The following is a 13,782-nucleotide window of genomic DNA, read 5'->3' as shown; positions in this document are numbered from 1 at the left end:
ATTAGCAAGATCTTAGGGTAGAATTCTTGATATTTTTACCGTCAAAAGTAGTTGTCCTCATTAGATGTAACATCAACAAGAAGGCTAATGCTAGGAAGCACACATTTTGTGCCTTTTTATTCCCTGAACCAGGTTTGGCTGGTCTGTTAGCATTCCCATGGGATACTGCAGAATCCTATTGGGGAATTGTTTTTCTTTTTGCTGTGGCTCTAGGGGATTTGTATTAGAGCATATCATCGTATTCCTTTAACTTGGATCTTCAGCTCTCCATCTGACCTTATTGTGGGGGTGGGAATTAATAAACCAAGTTGTTTAAAAGTAGATCCCTGAATCACAAGGTTGTTTGATCCTGCCTCTGATCTTACTGTGTGGTCTTGGGTAACTCAATCTGTCTTTTTTTTTTTTTTAAGATTTATTTATTTTTATTGCAAAGTCAGATAGAGAGAGGAGGAAAGACAGAGAGAAATATCTTTGGTCTGATGATTCAATCCCCAAGTAACTTCAATGGCCTTTACTGCGCAGATCCAAAGCCAGGAGCCAGCAGCCCTTCCGGGTCTCCCACGCGGGTATAGTGCCCCAAAGCTTTGGGCTGTCCTTGACTGCTTTCCCAGATAATAAGCAGGGAGCTGGATGGGAAGTGGGGCTGCCAGGATTAGAACCAGCACCCATATGTGATCCCAGTGCGTTCAATGCGAGGACTTTAAGCCACTAGGCCACAGCGCTGGGCCTGGTAACTCAATCTTTCTAAGCCTCGGTTTTCTTAATTGAAAAGTAACCAACTAACTAAATAAATAAATAACAGAAGTGCTAACTTCCTGGGATTTGTTTTTTAGGACCAAATGTGATCACAAAACTACTTAACAGGATATAGAAGATGCTAGGACTTTGGACGCAGACACAGAGCTTTTTTTGGAATTCCTGTCCTGCACTTACTTGAGTTAAAAGTCAGCCTCTCCTAATTGAAGTGTGATTAATACAGGACAATGCTGCCCTCAAAAGTGTACAGCCAAATTGGGTTAATATACCTTATAATATTTAACACCCAGTAATACATACATACATATCTCTACATATAGCAAAAATAGATTCGTTTGTCCATGGCTTCTAGACTTCCTTTTGGGGAAAAAAAAAATGCGTCCTAGTTAAGGAAGATGCCTTGGTAGCCACTTGGAATAATACCTCCAAAGGCTGTTGGTAAGTATAGATGAAACCATAATGATAACGGGGAAACTGCTGTATACTGAACAAGATAATAAAAAATACAATAGGAGATCACAGGGAAGTGGGTCAGAATTCTGAAAAGAAAGGAAGGAGTGAGAGCTAAACCATACAAGCCTGAGTTTGGAAATAGGTGAAAGCCTCTAAACATTTTTTAAATAATTGATTAGCAAGACTTACTGGGAACTTCTTAGATTACTCTCAGCAGTTTATAGGAACGGGTGTGTATAATCCCCTGTGGAAAAACTTCATGAAGTAATTGTTCTTTTTGTTTTAGTCATGAAGAAACTGAAGCTCAGATACGTGAAGACACTTTCGCAAGGGTACACAATGATTCACGGAAATGGTAAATCTGGGAGTCTACCCCAAGCGCTGGTGTACTCAAGCCCTGCAACATGGCTCATCACTGAGTGCTTTGCCTGTTAGAGGTGTGTGACTTTAAAGTGACACGGATTTATTTTGGCAGCAGATACTACTTAAGTATAAATTATTTCATCTTTTCAAAACTTGAGTAAAGTCTTCTTCCCTAACGTTTACTTAAAAAAGTTAACAGAAACTGTACACTTTATTCCCATGGGTGAATTGTGGTATATATGAGATGGAAAGACTTTCTGAACTGAAAGAATACAACATAAGAGGTCAGAATCAGAAACAAACATTAAAATGTTAAGCTCCACAGATTAATACAGTGGAAAGGGAATATCTGCTTTTCAAAATATAGAGAAAAAGGGGTCGGATCCATTTTATGTCATTCTTAAGTGGAAGAATGTTTCCAGCTGCGTTTGGCAAACATTTGTGTTACAATTGAGGATGGATGGTATTCCAATGATATTTAACAGTGTAGTCATGTATTAGAGCATCATGATGGATACTTCTGACTACAGGAGAGAAAATGAATAGTGTTCAGCTAGGGGAGAAATATCTCATATTACCTGGAACACGAGAAAAGCTTTGCATTTGAAATATGAAAGAATTCATCAACCATTGGGACAGTAGGTTCGGAGCATTGAAATCATACAGGAGATAAGATTCCTACTTAGGATGTATTGAGATCAGAACTCGGGGACTTGAGTTTTCAAGTCATGACCCTTTGCCCTGTACCAACACATTCACATCAGCATTAGGGGACAAGATAACCAACATAACTTTCATGGTTAGCCTAAAAGATATCTAATTGGAAAGAAAGTTCATCAAAGATGATTTTTGCAGATGGAAACATTTGTTCCTCACCACCATATGGCATAGTGTTTTGTGCACCTCCCTACTTTTTGAACAAAACTGTATGGAATTCAACAACATACAATCAATTTGGTTCATAATATTTTGCTTGTTGCTCTATACTGGTGAATACACAGATGTAGTCAAACATTGCAAATAGATTGGGTATGATATCAACCTCTGTCAGTTCTAAGTGATGAGGAGGAGTTCTTTGTAGAATGTATGCTTTTGCATCAACTCAAATTTATAAGAGGTAGTGATACGAAGAAATGAAAGGGATTTCCATTAGGTCTCAAATGATTGAACTTTTCTGATTATAGCTGAGGACAAAGAAAATGAGTCAAGTCCCAGTCACTATAACAAGGATTTTGAAATATAAATTGACAAAAAAAAATCTATGAGGGAAAATGAGTGCTGGAAATTATTTGCCAACAGAGAGAATGAAACCCAAAGGCCAAGGCCAAAAAGAGAGAACTGATTACTAGACCTCCTAAGTGATTTTTCTAAGCAAGGCCATTGGCAAATGCACTGATGACAAAGATTAAGCAGAAGCTAAGTGGGATTTATATTTATTCTAAGATATAATACTATTAAAGAGGCACCAAATAGTCGGACATAAAGTAAAACTGTTTCATTTCAGGATCCAATTTTTTTAAGCAAATGATTTCTAAAGTCATTCTAGATATCAACTGGAGGAGGATAAATGAGTATCTGTACTTCTAATAATTTGCCCATTGAATTTATTTGGCAATGTCAATTGCCGATAGTAATATTAATGATTGGATTAATAAAAATCTGCAGCTCATGTCTGTAGTAATGCTTGCTAATAAAGATGTATTACTGGGGTTCACAAGGCGAGAGCCTTCACAGTCTTGATAAACACTTGATAAACACTTGAACACTGTGTTCTTATTTCAGTTGTTCAATGTCAGGTGACAAAATGATGTTCATGGTTATTTCAGTAGAACCAGAAACCCACTTACTCACTCTCCTGTTTCAGACATGAGCAATGAGAAGAGAATACTCACTAAGAAATTTAAGCATGGAACTTTTACTATATAAAATGGATGTCAAAAACTCATAGTGTATTAAAAACTTAGCTCATCACTAATCTTAGTTGATGTCTGAAGTATGATCACAAAAATAACAGTCAGTCTGGGATTACCCTACACTTTGAGAGTTTCTCCTCAAAGGTCACTGCATATTTTCAGCTTTCAACTGAACTAAGCATCTAACTTAAGTTTTTGGTAAGTAGCAAATGACTCAGAGTATGGTTATTTAAATGTTTGAAAAGAAATTTCAACTTGGAATTGTTTTCAAGAATTTTCTGAGTTATCTTTATTTGCCTTGTCATGTATTTATTAACTATTGCGATCAACAATGACTCTGTTTATGAATATAAGGTATAAATTTAGTGGTGGTAAAAATGCAAAAATAATATATATTTCATATTCTAAGACAAATGAGTCACCACAGGTCTAATGGACTTCTGGACAGTCAGATGAGATAGTGAGTTCATATGAAAAATGATTCTTGGATAAATGTATAATCCTTAAAAAGCAAAGACTCTTCATTATTAATTAGGAAAAAAATAATTACACTGAATCAAGGCTCAATGACTGTATGATATGTTAGAGTTTTGGAATTCCAATGCTTTTCAGAGCCTTCAAAGTGTTTTAAGGTGCAAATATTCGGCTCAGTTTTGAAGATATCCACATCGCATAGTGGATGCTAGGTTCTTGTCCCAGCCCCTCTCTGCTGCATGTTCCTGCTAGTGTGTACCATGGGAGGCAGCAGGTAAGGGCTCAAGTACTACTGCATCCTGTGACAACCATTTGGGATGCCATGATGAATATCATCCTCTGGTTTGGCCTGGTCCAATCCCAACTGCTTCAGGCGTTTGAGAATAAGCCAGTAGATAGAAAATTTCTTCCTTTCAAACAAAAAATTTAAAATAGTAACTTAAAATATTTATTATTAGTACATACTTGAGAGCAAACCTTTTTCTTCTCTGACTCTGAATTCAGTATCCTCTATTCTTCTCATTTAATTCAGTAGTAAAAGTCCCTCACTATTCCTAAATACACCTAATGTGTTTCCAACTCAGGGCCTTTATTCTTGCTTTTTTCACTCCCTGGAATTCTTTTCTTCCAGCTATTAGTGTGGTTTATTCCATTACTTCTTTTAATACTTTTGTTCAAATACTTGTATCTCATTCTTATTTAAGAATTATTATTGATAATTCTTAATTATTATAATTATTGTAATAATATAATTATAATAATTAAGCATTATCAAAAAGCTAATATCTTTAGTAATGCTAGCTAATACAGATGTCAGTCTCAAGTCTCCACATTTCTTATTTCTCTTTCCTGCTTCATTTTCCTGTGTATAATCTACCTGCCTCCAGCATAAAGTATGCTCAAATTATGGATTTTGATAATGTGTCTCTATTTGCAAAAAGAATGCTCAATATGGGCATAATTTTGTGTTTGTTTAATTTTATATTACGTTTCTGTCTAGAATAGACAATGAGTAGGTGCATGACACTATATGATTAATAGTGAAGCCTTGACTTCATGAATATTTGAATGCATAAGATGTTATGATGCAAAGTAATTAATAAACTCATTAGATGCGTCTGTTTGGGCTGCAACTTGATAACTAGCCAGAGGCGTCACCTCATCCTATAGACAGAAAATGACTGAGTTAATCTAAGTGACTCATATGACAGATGAAGTAATGGAGGTTCCAGGAGCCAGAACACTTAACCAGATTTCACTCTGTTATGGGGACCTTTCTTGTTTAAGTGCAAATGTAGCACTTTTAAGTAGAGCAAATAAAGAAGACAGCCTGTAACTTTTAAGTCAATTTCTAGAGATAATAAAAATCTGTTGCATATCAGACAGCATTAATCAATTTCAATTACATGCATATATACAAACTCTTTTCAAAGCAAACATTCTGAATAATGTTCTGTATAACATTTCACCAAGGCATGATTATTGATGCAGTGCCAATATTGCAAAGTCTACAGAGTTAGCTCAGTATTAAAGATTTTAAGCCTCAATGTTCTTTATACTCTGTTCTTTACAGGGTGTTTTTGGCAAAGTTATAATTCTAAGCATTGCATTCCACATAGAGATGATTCATAACTTATTCAGCTAAGAGTGCATTAGGACAAATATTTAACTTAATTTAATGTCCAGCATTTTAACATTATGTGGAGGTGTTTAATGTGCTTACTTTTCTTTGCAAGGGCAACAAATTCACTTACTGGTTAAACTTCAAGGAGAAAGCATCATTAGAAAATACGAAACATATTAAAATAACTATGCAAGCCAGTGCACACAAATATTTACAAATACATGTATCTGCCTTCAAAAAAATCACAAGAATCTAATGTCTTCTAGCTAACTGAGAGATAGATTAAATACTTTTGGCCATTGGTTCTGTTTTTAAATTAATGCCAGTTTGTCACTATGTCTTTCAAGGAAAGTGGTTTATCTGATCATAGAGAATGGCATCTAAATCATAGAGCTAAATATTCCAGCCAAGACTGGTTAACATACTTAGAAAAGAATTTGAGAAGATTATAATTCTGAATGGCTTTTCCTAGACTTAGAGATATTTCAAAAGCGTGTATGGTCCGAGTGTTACCTTAGATTTATTCAGAGCTGACACAGATATATATTCTAGGATTAAATGGACACAAAATTCAACCTGTAAAGGCAAATAAATGTCAAAACACAGCTTGGAAAGGTTAAAAAAAATTAGATATCATACCAATTAGCCTTATTGAGAAGGTGGCCCTTAGATACTCAAGTATTTTCCCCCACAGTAACAGCTGAGTCATTTTCTACCTCATTTCTTCCCCACTACTATCTCCAGCTTCTGGGGTTTTACTCTTTAAGGAATAAGGAAAACTCAAAAGCTTATTCTGTCTTTGTATGGCTCTTCCCCATCCACAGGAATTTCTGATGTGAAATTGAAAGTGAAAAAAATTTATTCTAGTATTAATTTGCTCTTCCAGTTTGAAAATGATGAGCAGATCCTTCTTTCCTCTCCTCTCAACTTAGTATCTTGTTTATGCTTGTTCTACAGACTTAGCCTGTGGAATTAAATAATAAAGCCATGATAATTTATGAATGGAAGAATGAGTATAGTGTGGTCTGTGTGTCAGTGAAAGAGATGTCCAGAGATGAGTCATAGATCAGAGAAACAAAGAGAATAAATTAACATATCTTAGAATGGAGGCCAGGAAAGAAATTTGATCTCACAATTTTCCCATTCTGTCTGCCATCCATATTTTTACATTATAGCAATAATGTTTGTATAATTCCAGCCAGTCAAATATCAAGAATCTGTCATTAGGTAGAGATTTTTATTAAGGCTTTTGTCATTTTCAGGTAATTTAAACTTGAGAGTAGGAAAAATCCACCTACAACCAGCACAACCAAAAGGAAAAAAGAGAGAGGATGACTTAATTGGTAGGACTGAAGATTTCAAAAGCTTGTATATATTCATATAGCAGAACCCAGGCATTTGAGAAAAGATTACTGAAGTTTTTTGTCCATCATTCCATATCTTAGCTTTACAGACTTTTGCTTTTTGCTTTGCTTGTACTTTTTTTCTCAATTTCTTCTGCTCTACTTTGCCGTTTCTGTACAGGAAAGATGAGTATTCGGACATCTCAGTTTACGTTCACAATACTGGATCCTGAAGAAAAGAGACCCTCTCACTCAAGGAAAAATTTTGCTTGGGTCTGCCACTTTTTGCATATTTTAACGAGAACAAAAGAATCCATGCAATCAGGGAGCCAATAGGCACCATGTTGAGAGTACCTCAGAATTACAGGGATGGGGGACCATAACCCAACAAGCAAATATCTAAGTCTTTTTCCTCTGTTACTTCGTATTAATTCTAAGGACCAATATGGTTTTCCAGCCAGATTATATATAATGGGACATTTTGTTTATATTGTAAAAGAAATAGAAATGTTTGGCGTATTAGAAACCTAGTTTAAATTCCTATCATTTCCCCTTTTTAAAGGTCTAGATTGGTTTAGAGGGAAAGTGAAAACTGTTTGTTAAACAGGACTTCCCTATATAATGCATTATCTTATCAGAGGACTAAGGGAAGCATTGGCATTGTTTTATGTTTAGAAATATGTGAAATAAAGTGACAAAATAGATATTCTGGTGTGCAAATATACTCAATTTCTCTTTAGTCAAATTAAGGTACACCCAGTCTGATAGAATATACAGGTTTGAAGGTGTATGCTGATAACTCTTTTCAAATTTATTTGCTATACTTTCACTAAGGCTCATTTTCCAGCAATGTATCAGTTTCATCAGTCTGCTATTGTCTTTGCCATAAGGAAAGAGAAAGGTAGAAAAATAGCCAGAAATGCATATTAACTATTATTTTCTATTCATCTAGTCATGATTTGAGTCTTTTAAGTACTTTTTCAGTTGTGGCAGTCATTAATAGAAGTGACTACCCAAAGTTTCAAACAGAATGTGTCAATATTGAGGCCTTCCTTTTCAGGCAAGTAGTCAGTCCTCTGGAATGGTGATCTTAAGGAATTAGTTGTCTAGCCAATCCAAAATCGGTCTACTTCATCTTATCACCATTGTCTCAAACTGTTTGTGTTCTTTGAAAATAACTCACTCAATCTCCACTCAAGCCTTCAACTGCTAGCCTCTTTCTTCAAAATATACTTCAAATATTGCTCAACCCTCTTTTCCTCCATGGTATGGTTGCATGCTGGACACTTTCTGTGGCTGTCTGTGCAAAGCTCTTGCTCACAGGGCTTCCACTGATGTCATTTTGGCAGCTTGCATTCTGCCATTGTGGGTTATTTACTTCCTACAGACAGGGGAAGTTGCCAGACACTACAAATCAGAGCTTTTCCTTTTAGTTCTCCCTTTTTTTAAAAGCTAGTTGTTTAGCATTTACTCTCCATTGCTATCCTGGTACTGACTTCATCTTTCATTAATTTGAATAGTTGCAGTCACATAGAATGTTTAAGAATCTGGGTTTGGCATTAGATACACTATATTCTGGATCATCTGGTTAGTATTTGTGACAGCAAGGTATTTCATTCCTCCAAGTCAGTTTTCTCAAGTAAAATGATACATGTGGAGAATTGCTGGCAGAGGAAAAGAACTTAAAAAACATTAACTATTTCTCCAATAGCTTTTGACCCTTTATGCCTAGATCATACAAAGTTTTGATTCACTATGTTTATGGGTGCATACTGCTGTCCTTTGTATTTGCTGTATCTTTCACCATAAAACCCTCATCTCTTATTCACGTTTATAATATATATCACTATGTTTGGCAAATGTTTAATCCACAAAAAATGCTACTTAGGACAATTCTGGTGGTATAGACCATTCCACAGTCAGAAATATATGCCTACTGATGCTTGAAATGCATTTACAGGGAATAAAAGCTGCAATAACTACTGAAGAGAGAAATAGAGGAGGGGTGAGGATGTGGACACTTCAGTCTCAGCACATGGCATATAAAAACTGTTGTGAACTCTGGGATCAGGTAAGTCTGTTTCTGAATCTGTTTCTGTCTCTAATTAACTACCACCATCACCAAGTTACTGACATCAGCTTCTCCATCTGCTGAATGCAGCTTAGCATTGCTTTGTTCCTGCCCCAGGCCCTTATCAAATCTCAAATCTGTATTTCAACTTTACCACTATTATTGCTACCATTTGGCCCTTCTCTCCATTTTTCACTTTTTCCCTGATCATTTAATGACACACATACATGCAAGCACACATTCAAAAACATGGTTATGCAATTCCCTTGCTTTAATATCTCCATTGGAGCCATTTTATCATCCTTAATGATGAAAGCTACATATTCAAGCAAAATCTTTAAGCTTCTTGAAATTTTTGTTCCTACTTTTCTGTTTTCCCACTTTGGTCTTGCTTCACAACACTCTCATGAACTCTGCTGCGCTTACTGTTTCCTATGTGTGCTTGGCAGCCTTCTTCAACAGCGCCACTACACTCATGGCACTGTTGGTTTGAAAGATACCTCACTCCCATGTCTTTGTCTGCTTGGGATACTCCTACTCGCCTTTCAAGACCCACCTCATCTATCAAATTGTCTCTTAAGCCTTTCCTGATTCCCCCAGGCAGTGTTAGTCACTGTTCTCTCTCTATTTCTACAGCTCTAGCCCTTACCTCTTTGATATATTTATCTGTTTACAAGTCTGACTCCACCACTAAAACAGTGACTGCTTAGAAGCGATGTACCACATGTCTGGAGTCAGACTGTCTGGTTTACAAATGCCAGCACCAGCACATGTTAGGAGTATGAGACTAGAGAGTGCTCAGCCTCTTTAATCTACCACTTTCCCACCTATGAAATGGACCTTACATACTGTTGATCTCATAGGATCCCAACAGTAATTAAATAACAAAGTGTATATAATGCTCATAACCCATGCTTGACACTTTTTAAGTGCTTAGTGAGTTATTGTAAAGAAAAAAAAATGGTGTTGTTGATGACAATGGTTATTACAGTACAATACTTATTTGTTGAATGGGTGAGTGGTGATATTTTGTGAGATGGTACAGCAAAGCCAAAATGACTAATACCAGCTCTTTTCTCATATTTGAAGTAATAATGTTGGGTTAAATTTTGAGATGCTAGAAGCAAAAGTGCCCATGGGGGAAGGATAGGCGAGGAAAAAGAGGGTAAAGAGAAAGAATGGTTAAGAATTTGTGCTGGGGATGTAGAGTATAACTCAGATAACCCTTTACAGCTCTGACCATTTGGGCTGTTTTTGTTTTAGGGAATTGAATCCAGTTATGGGAGCAGGGGATGTAGGAGCAGTGAAGATGTCAGGATTCAAAGTCTATGGAGAGACACCAGCTTCCAGTGGAAGGGCAGTCAAAGCAAAAATCCTTTGATGTGCTCTGAGAGCCTGCAGGCAAAACAGCTACCCAGCAAGGGGTTGGAATGCAAGTGGAGTGGAATGAAAATGTGTGTTCCTTTTTCACTGGGAGGGGCAGAGGGAGGGAGGGAAGGAGAGAAGGAGGAATGTGTCTCACCTATTAACTAAGTCCCTTGAAGTAGAAAGTACTGGAACTCTGGGAATGGAAGCTCAAATTAATGAAGCAGTAAGTATATTCTGAAGGTATTTAGGTTGATGCAAACCTTATACATAGGACATAATGTCTGAGACAGATGTTTTCAGTTGATCTGAAAGGCCAATGGAGAATTAAGCTTAGACATGTAGTGGGAAGGTGTAGAAGATTAAATTGAAGAAGGATAAATAGGGAAGATAGAGAGGGAGATGTTGCTGAATTCATTTAAAGAAGAGGAAGAAAAATATACTATCTTGTTTTTAATTAATTAATGGATGTTTCCTATGCCACGACTGCAGCGAATTTCCCCTTTGATTTAAGAGGAGGGAAAAAATTCTGAAAACAAAACAAAACAAAAAAATCTGGAAGACAAATGAAAAAAACGATTATTTTTCTTTTCTGCTTCTCCCCCACCTCCACTCCGCACCTCACCCCCTTGCTCCAACAGGTGCTTCCTGCAGCCCCAGAACCATGGGCAAAGTTTCTGTTTTGTTTTTGTATTTCTTTCCTTTTTCTGTCCAAAATCTTGCACCCTTCTAGGCCAGAGCAGTTTATCTGTGCCTTCATGTCCCAGGCAAATGTTGGGTTTGATCCGGCGCTCACTCAGGTTAGGAAGCAGGGTTTCTATGGGGAGGGAGACTTCCCTCTCCTTCCCCAGTGGTCACCAGATTTCCCCGAATCCGGAACTGGGCGCTGAGAGGAGGGGTCCCTGATTTTGCGAGTTGACAGCATCTAAAGGGCACCTCCCATCCATTCCATTCAAGAAAATGCTGTCAGGAACAAAAGGGAGGCCTTGCCCTGCCTCCTGCGGAGACCTAGCTCGGTGCCTATCTCCAGGCGCAGTTCCAGCCTGATGCGGGCAGCTGGTGGCGCTGTATCTGAAAATGTCAGTATTTAGCGGAGCCCTGCCAAAGGGGATCGTGGGGGAGGCGGGAGAAACGACCCGCCCGCAGGAAAGCCAGGCACCCGCCTCACACAACCGAAATCGTGATCAAGATGTGGCCCTTACAAATCGTTCCGGGGTTGATTGTGTTCCTCTAGGCCAAAAGCCGCAGTTAGACTTACGTGTGGATCACAAGGCTTTGACTCATCATGTTGTGGAACTGGAGGGCTGACCTAGACACATGAATATCAAAGAAGGAAGTGCCTGTGTTCTGCCCTAATCACTGGCAAGAAGTCCAAAATGTCCCCCAATTCTGTTCTGGCCCATGCCTAGAGCCCCTCCTCCCTCGTTTAACTTTCCGTAAAACCGGTACAGTATTTCTGACAACATGGTCTAGCAATGACTGCATTTAGATCAACACCTGAATCCACTGAAAGTAAAAACAACTGTTTTTATTGGAAGGGATTTATCAGCAGCAAAAATGCATAGCTGCTGCAAAGCTACTACTACTGGACTTGCGTCTTTGAAAGCCGAAGATGGGATTGTGAAAATCAAAACGCAAATACACAGCTGAGTTGATTGCGCAGAGAAATGTTTCCTGTCTTCGAGTTTCAGGAGGCTTGTTTTATATTGAGGTAAGAATGCTGATCTTGGCATAATTGATACATAGAAAGTTATTGAATTGATTTGGGAAATAAAATCATAAGAAATCCTGGCAATATCTGAAAGGGAGCATTTAATTCTCTGTCACTCACGGAAAAGAAGCGGTTTGGCTTTCAAAATGTATCCACATTACACAGCCAGCCAATAATATATAATCCCCATTCAAGCTATTAGAGAGGAACTTCAAGTGGCTGTTGGGATTTTTAGCTTGGTTAAAGCAAATAAAATACTGTACAATGAATGAAATGAAACTTGTTGAAACTTGGATTTGCAGAAGTAGAAGGCAGCTTGGGGAAGATAAATTCAGGTGGAAAATGACCTTTTTATTATGTTCAGGAAGGCATTAGAATGTCAGGAGAAATGCTGGAAAGGAGATTTATTACCATAAGCACAGTTGACAAGCTCCATTTTGTTCAGTCTCTTAGATGAAAGAAGGAAACCAGCAATTCGTAGGTGATTCAAAGAGCTCTGCAGAGTCTTTAGGAATCCATGGGGGATGCAAATGGAGAAGGCATGTGTTTCCCTTGTCTGTTAGAGGCTTCTGGGAGACTCAAAGGACCCTGTCTCTGAGTTCCCACTACACTATTCTTCGTCAGTATATCTGTACTAGGTGGGTTATATGGGGTATGAAATGGTCTGAACCCAACATGCATTATCGTCTTTACTCCTGATTAAAAAAAAACTTCCTCTCTTCTTCTGTCCTTTATATATTTATATACATAAATATGCAAGTGCATATATATTTATATTTATGTTTGAATATATGTATGTATGTATGTATTTGCATGAATGTACATTCATATGTGAATTTATAGATGAAGATAGTATTTAAATACCTGTACTTTTTTTCTGTAATACAGGAATTTACATGTTTTGCAGTACAAGGATATTACATTTTTCAGACCATATACAAGTTCAATGACTCATTTGAAATTTTGTATGACCAAGGATGCTAATATTAGGATACACATTTTAAAGATGAGGAAATGAAGATGAGAGAAGGGAATGTTTTGCCCACTGTTCTTTTCACACTGCCGTGAGACCTGTCACAGTTTTTGGTGACTCATACTCTTGAGCCTAACCCATGTGGACCTGAACACATCCTCTCTCTACACTGTTTCCTCTTTAATACTTAAATTCCTAAAATCATTATATATTCTCCTTATATATACATTTCTCTTCTTTCTTGCTTTATTTTCCTCCTTAGCTCTTACAAGTGCTTCACATACCTTTTATTTTACATATTCAGCTTTTGTGTATATATGTGTACTTTTTTTGCCAGAGTGCAGTCAGTACTTGAGAAGTGATAGTCTCCCAGCCCCACCACCCCTTGCCACTCCACTATATCCTTAGTTTGTACAAAAGTGTCCGGCAAAGAGTAGGCATTCAATAAATGTCAAATGTGATGTACTAGTACTTTAAAATTATCCACTTGGATCCAGTTTCCATCTTCTACTCTGGTAAGTGAAGGAGTGTATTATTGAGTTGCAAGAATATTAATTTTCAAGGGGTTATCACTGCTACAGTAAGGAACATTTTTGTATTTGAAAAAGTCAGTGTTTATTGCATTTTAAAGTCAGAAAGACATGAGGAAGAAGGAGGAAGAGGAGAAAAAGTCTCCTTCTGCTGTTTTGATGTACAAAACTCCATAAAATCCAGGGCTGAGCCAACGTGAAGCAAG

At 37.3% G+C, this 13,782-nt stretch overlaps 1 long non-coding RNA gene across 3 annotated transcripts in view; it reads left to right on the top strand.

Moving 5' to 3' along the window:
• Positions 1-13,782, top strand: part of LOC131479823 (uncharacterized) — a 53,098-nt gene that overhangs the window by 691 nt on the left and 38,625 nt on the right. For all 3 annotated transcript variants that reach the window (XR_009245115.1, XR_009245114.1, XR_009245116.1), the window contains exons 2-3: positions 1,504-1,646; positions 8,887-8,997. This is a non-coding gene — a long non-coding RNA (uncharacterized LOC131479823). The remainder of the gene's footprint in view (positions 1-1,503; positions 1,647-8,886; positions 8,998-13,782) is intronic.

Source organism: Ochotona princeps, chromosome 3 (genome assembly GCF_030435755.1).
Source record: "Ochotona princeps isolate mOchPri1 chromosome 3, mOchPri1.hap1, whole genome shotgun sequence".
Classification (NCBI taxonomy): Eukaryota; Metazoa; Chordata; class Mammalia; order Lagomorpha; family Ochotonidae; genus Ochotona; species Ochotona princeps.
This window is presented reverse-complemented; position numbering and strand designations above follow the sequence as displayed.